Here is a 6,073-nt window from a genome sequence, read left to right as displayed (position 1 = left end):
GACTCTTTTAAAATAAATAATGGATTGTTTATATATATCTATACTAATGTGTGTAGGTTATTCAGAAATATACCATTTCTATCTTTTATTTAATAAATGATATATTATTATGAAGGATCATAAATAAATTGGGTATGTATGTATAGAATAATATGGGTCTTTACAATTATCATACTCATTGTCCATTAACTTTCTATCTTCCATGTTTAAAACTACTAAATAAATGATAAATTTGAATTGCTTAGAACGCTTGAGTTGAGTTGTACAATTTAAGTTATACAAGAAATTTTTTATTACATATATTTTATCTTATTGTCTTGTCTATTTTATACTCTAATTTATATTTTCATAAATGTATACTTTGAGAACAGAAAATAATAATAAATTCATAATTTATGTATAAGCTATTTTATAAAAATTATTTTATGTATTTCTCTAAATTTTAAATTGTATAATTAACCTGTGTATACAAATTATTGTTTTAACCAGTGAAGGAACTCATTTGATATTTTTTTTGTTGGGTTAAATATGTTTTTGATTCCTTCAGTGAAAATTAGAATTAGTCTCTCTTCAAAACTTTGGTTCCTACCTGTAGAAATGTATGAATTTAGTCTTTTTAACTAATTTTTGTTAGAATTATTTGATGTTTCAAATGCGTTTCTCAGTTAAGATTGAAGCAAAAATGTGTCAAATAAAGTTAATAAATTTTGGTTAAAAGGACTAAATTCATACATTCCTATAGTTAAGGAACTAAATTAGGCCAAAGTTTTGAAAAGGAACTATTCCAATTTTGACGATCAAAAACATATTTAACCTTTTTTTTTTCTTTAGAAGTTTTTATGGAGAAACTACTGCAAACAATTCAAAATATTTTAGTAATCGAAATCAGTTTATTAAAACAAAATCTTTTCTTAATAAATGTATAGTTTGTTTTTATCTATGATAAATAAAAACAATTGAAATGATTTATATGGGTGAATTAGGATTAAAAAATTAACATTCATTAATTAAAAATTGATAAATCAAACAATTTATTAATTTTGAAAAACTAAATTACAATAATTTTGAGACAAAATATCTTTTAGAAGCCAAAGTTTCAATCTTAAGAAGGATTCATTGAATATATATATATTTTTTTTTGTGAAAAAAGTTATGAAGAAGCAAGTTGAGTAAAGCATGGTGATGGATGTATAATTTTATAGAATGATGATAAAGTACTAAACTTTTGATGAATTGTTTTTTAACCCGTGAAAAATTACACATGATGATATCCAAAAAGAGCCAAATCCAGTCACATCTCACCAATTGTTACTATCATTCACATGCAAGATTCCTATTTCTTTTTTGTTGCTTACATGCATGCAATAAGATTCCAACCGTCAAAATTTGTGTTATTATATGTTAACCCTATTTAAACACCCTTTCATCATTACCCAACATCTTTATCCTCATCTATTACGTATATTTAATATTATTATGTAATGATCATTGTAACATAAATAAATAAAAAATAATTCATCTTAATAAGGTGAGTCTAGTGATATTCATAATTACTATAATATCTTAGATTTTGATTCTGTTTTTTTAGTAGTAATTTTAATTTTTAGAAGGAACCCAAAAAAAATGAATTAGTTTATAGAAAGGTTTAAACCATTTTTTGGTTCCTAAGTTAAGTTCTGATGTTCAATTTAGTCCCTGCTTTTAAAAATGTCAATCTTTAGTCCCTATGATATGAAAAATGTATCAAATCAGTCCTATTCGTTAATAAATCACAAGTTTTTCATTAAGTGATTTGTTGTTCATAACATCTTCCGGTAACAAATCACAAAATATTGGATACCTAGGTATGAAAACTTGTGATTTATTGTTCATTAACTGCTACCTAGGTATGAAAACTTGTGATTTATTGTTCATTAACTGCTGTCATAAGGACTGATTTGATACATTTTTTATATCGTAGGGACTAAAATTTGACAATTTTAAAAAAGGAGACTAAACTGAACATCAGAATTTAACTTAGGAACAAAAAAGGATTTAAAAGAAACTAACATAAAAAACCATTCAACTTATAAGGACAAAAAAAAAAATAGTATTTAAGCCATAATTTATCATAAGACTTTTTTTTACAATTTTAATTTATGGGGTACAATCTTTTTTTAACTAAATAAAAGTACTCAAAGTTCCAAAAGTATAATTAATTTTGGAATGTTCAAAATTAGAAACGTACAATGAGAAAATTTAAAAAACTTATAATATCATGTAACATTATATAATTTAATTATTATGAGTGAATAATATCCAGCCTCATATATTTGGATATTAAGGGGCAGTAGCCTATATAACTGTAATATTCTGTTATATAAATATATATAACCGACACAGACATTTAGTGTAGTTTGTCATGAAGCTAATAGATCCAGACAAAGAATCTTTTATATTTTGTGTGTGTGATTCTTCTATTTATCTCACTGACTCATTGCACACTCCATAGATCATCATAAATTGTACAATTGGTGCATTGATAGTAACAGCATAGCATGGATGCATATATAGTGACACTATTTAGCTCCTGATACTTCAGAATATATGAACAGCTCCATCTTCAAAATTCAGATCTCGTTTCTGTTCATCCAACCATGTGTTTATGTTTTATTTCTAGTCATAAACATTCGGTTTAATCATTTAAGTCTGTCATATTCTTCTTCTTTTTCTAATTCAGTTTTTAATTTGAAAAAATTAATCAATCTAACCATTTCTATTAATACTGTATTAACACAGTTAGAGATCGTGTCACATATTAAACTGATATTATAACATATGATAATGATAGTATGATTTCACCGTGACAATGTCATGTATCATTATTATGTCACATATTATTACCTTAGTTTGTATTTGATTCTATATTTTTATTTTATCTTAATTCAATCTTTTTTTTTAAATTAAATAATTTTGTACATTCTTAAATTGTAACAAAATTTAATTTTTATATAAATCTTATACAAATGTTCTTTTTAAAATTAATATTTTTGTTAAATATTTTTAACAAAATTAAGTTTATTTATATTTATGATTTATATTAAATTTTATTTATAATTGTTTTTAAATTTTACAATTTTGAAAGATGGAAAAAGTTGATAAATTTATTTTATTTTATGAAATGCAATTGATAAACAAATTTAGCATATTTCTTAGTTAAAATTAATTCTGAATTTTTTTCTATTAACATTACTTTCTATTAACAATTTTAAAACAATTTTAAATAAAGTTTAATATAAATAAATGAAGTCAATCTTATTAAATATATTAATTATAATAAAATATTTGTATAATATTTATATAAAAATTAAATTTTGTTTCATTTTGTGTAGGACAAAACCGTTTACTTCTAAAAACAATTAAGACCAAATTGAGAAAAAAAGAATAAAAATTACCACATTAAGACTAAAATAATGACACATGACATGATAATAACACATGACACTATTAGTGTCATATTACATTGTCATTACAACGTGACATAATATTAGTTTGATATGTGACATATTTTTTTATTTTTTTAAATAAATAAAAAAAGAAAAATATTTTTAAAATAAAAAAACATGAATTGGCACGTGACACTCTCTTTAACAATGTTAGTAAAATACTAATACATCATTTTTTCCAAATTAGAGACTCAATTGAGACCAATAAAAAGGGTTAATATGTTTTTGGTCACTCAATTTTTAGTGAAAATTGGTATTAGCTCCCTTTCTAAACTTTAGACTAATTTAGTCCCTCACATTTAGAACTAAGTGAATTTAGTCCTTTTTACCAAATTTTGTTAAGTTTATTTGAGGTTTCAAAATGTGTTTCTCAATTAATATTGAAGAAAAAAATGTGTCAAATAGTGTAAACAATTCAAATAATATCATGAAATGCATTTGAAAAGTTAAATAAACTTAATAAAATTTGGTTACAAAGACTAAATTCACACATTTCTAGAGTTGAAAAATTAAATTGGATCAAAATTTCAAATATGGACTAATTTCAATTTTCACTAAAAGTTAAGGGACTAAACACATATTTAACAAAAATCTTGTCTTGAAAACATTAAGTATTTAACTTTTTTTTCTTTTCTTTTTGTCTACATGTGTAAAAGGATTGGAGCACTAAGTGCTCTATAATTATATTCTTTATTACTTATAAAAATCATTGGTTAATAATTTAGAATGAGTTGAAAATGATCTTTACAAAAGAATAAAATTATTATAGGAATTTTGAGTTTCAGAATGAATAATGCCTTTGATGGTATGATTGACCTAATAATGTTTTTTCAACTAATTTGAGGTTGGAACAATAGTGTCATCTATCAGAACAAAACTCTGTTAGCCCTTGACTGAAAGTTTGTTTTGACCTTCGAATGAGTCGATATAAAAATCAATTTAAATACACTTTTTTTCTTTAATTATCTGATACACATTTTCAAACACAAAAAGATGATAAAAGAAATTTTAAATGAAATAATACTTCAAATACAATAATTGATCATAAAGATGTTATTTTATAGAATTTGAACTCACAAAATCTAGTATTGTATCAATTCCAATATTTACAAATTTATCTACACAATTATCTTCTTCACAAAAAATGTTTTTTATGATTTCTATTTGAGCAAACATGCTTTCAAATTATATATATATATATATATATATATATATATATATATATATATATATATATATATATATATATATATTGTAATGAGTATTTTATTAGAATGACTTGACTTTAGAAAAAGAAGGGGAATGTATATGATGAATAGTGAGAATAAAACAAGAACATGGATTATAATTGAAAAGATTCCCCTGAAAATAATTGGTTGTTGTCTAATAATTGACTCAAAGACATTAAAAACAAGAAAAAATAATTTTGTGGAACATGCAAATGGGTGTTTTAAAATTTGATGGGATGGGCATGAAACTACCAAATGATGATCAATTTCACATGTTTACTGTGATTGGAGGTTGATATAATAGTGATCATCTGTGATCTTAGGTTCGTACACAGTCGGTGAAGAACGAAACAAAACGAATTCTATAATTTAAATGTATGTTTTAGTTTAATTTAATTTAAAGAAATGGTATATTTTATAGTTTTGAATTTACAGATCAAATACTAATTTTAACGTCTTGGTTTATTTTATAGTTCAAGAGAGGTATTTTCATAAAACTTAATTATAATGATATCTTTTAATCAATTCAAACACTTCATAACACCAAACTAAGCTGAACTTTAATTCATTTTGAAAAGTTTTATAACTTTAAGATCAAATTAGGAAAGAGAATATAACATATCCTAATCAACACAACACATCCTAAAAACACATTTAAACTTTCATGGACATATCCAATCTTCAATAAAAACATTAGATTAACCACAAGCATCAAAAAGGTCACCCAAAATTAGATTAAAATAAAGGTTTGGCCCTAATTAACAATTATCCACTACAACTCTAAAAATCAAAATTGTTGCTATTCAAATTTGTAGCCTATATAAATTAATTTTAAATTATGCATACATTAATTTTGTTTTCTTCTTTTCTCTCTCTTAAAAGTGCATATAAAGAAGCTTGTTAAAAATAGATTTATAATATAATTAAACCAATTTTAATTAAAGTTTTGCTTATTTCTTATGTTGAAAATTTGAATAATACTTTTCTTAATAACTATTTGCTTGAGAATCTTTGATAAAAGTAGTAAATTATATAAGTAATAAAGTAATAAGGAAGGATATACCCACCAAAACTTGTGTAATAACTAGGTAAATCAAGTATTATCTCTATATTACGAAATTTGGAGAATGAAAATAATAAAATTTATATAAATTGTTTTTAAGATCTATTGGACAAACTAATAAGCTATAATTATGATAATTAATAGTATTGTTAGAATATATTTAATGTCTAAATAATCAATATAATAGTTTCAAGAGATTGAAAGACACTTGTCACATCTTAACTACATGTGTTTGATCTTACAAATGATATAATGTTATGTCAAGTTATGCTATGTATAATATATATATATATATA

The sequence above is a fragment of the Vigna radiata genome, chromosome 5 (genome assembly GCF_000741045.1).
Source record: "Vigna radiata var. radiata cultivar VC1973A chromosome 5, Vradiata_ver6, whole genome shotgun sequence".
Classification (NCBI taxonomy): domain Eukaryota; kingdom Viridiplantae; phylum Streptophyta; class Magnoliopsida; order Fabales; family Fabaceae; genus Vigna; species Vigna radiata.
The sequence above is the reverse complement of the archived record's forward strand: the minus strand, read 5'-3'. Positions refer to the sequence as shown.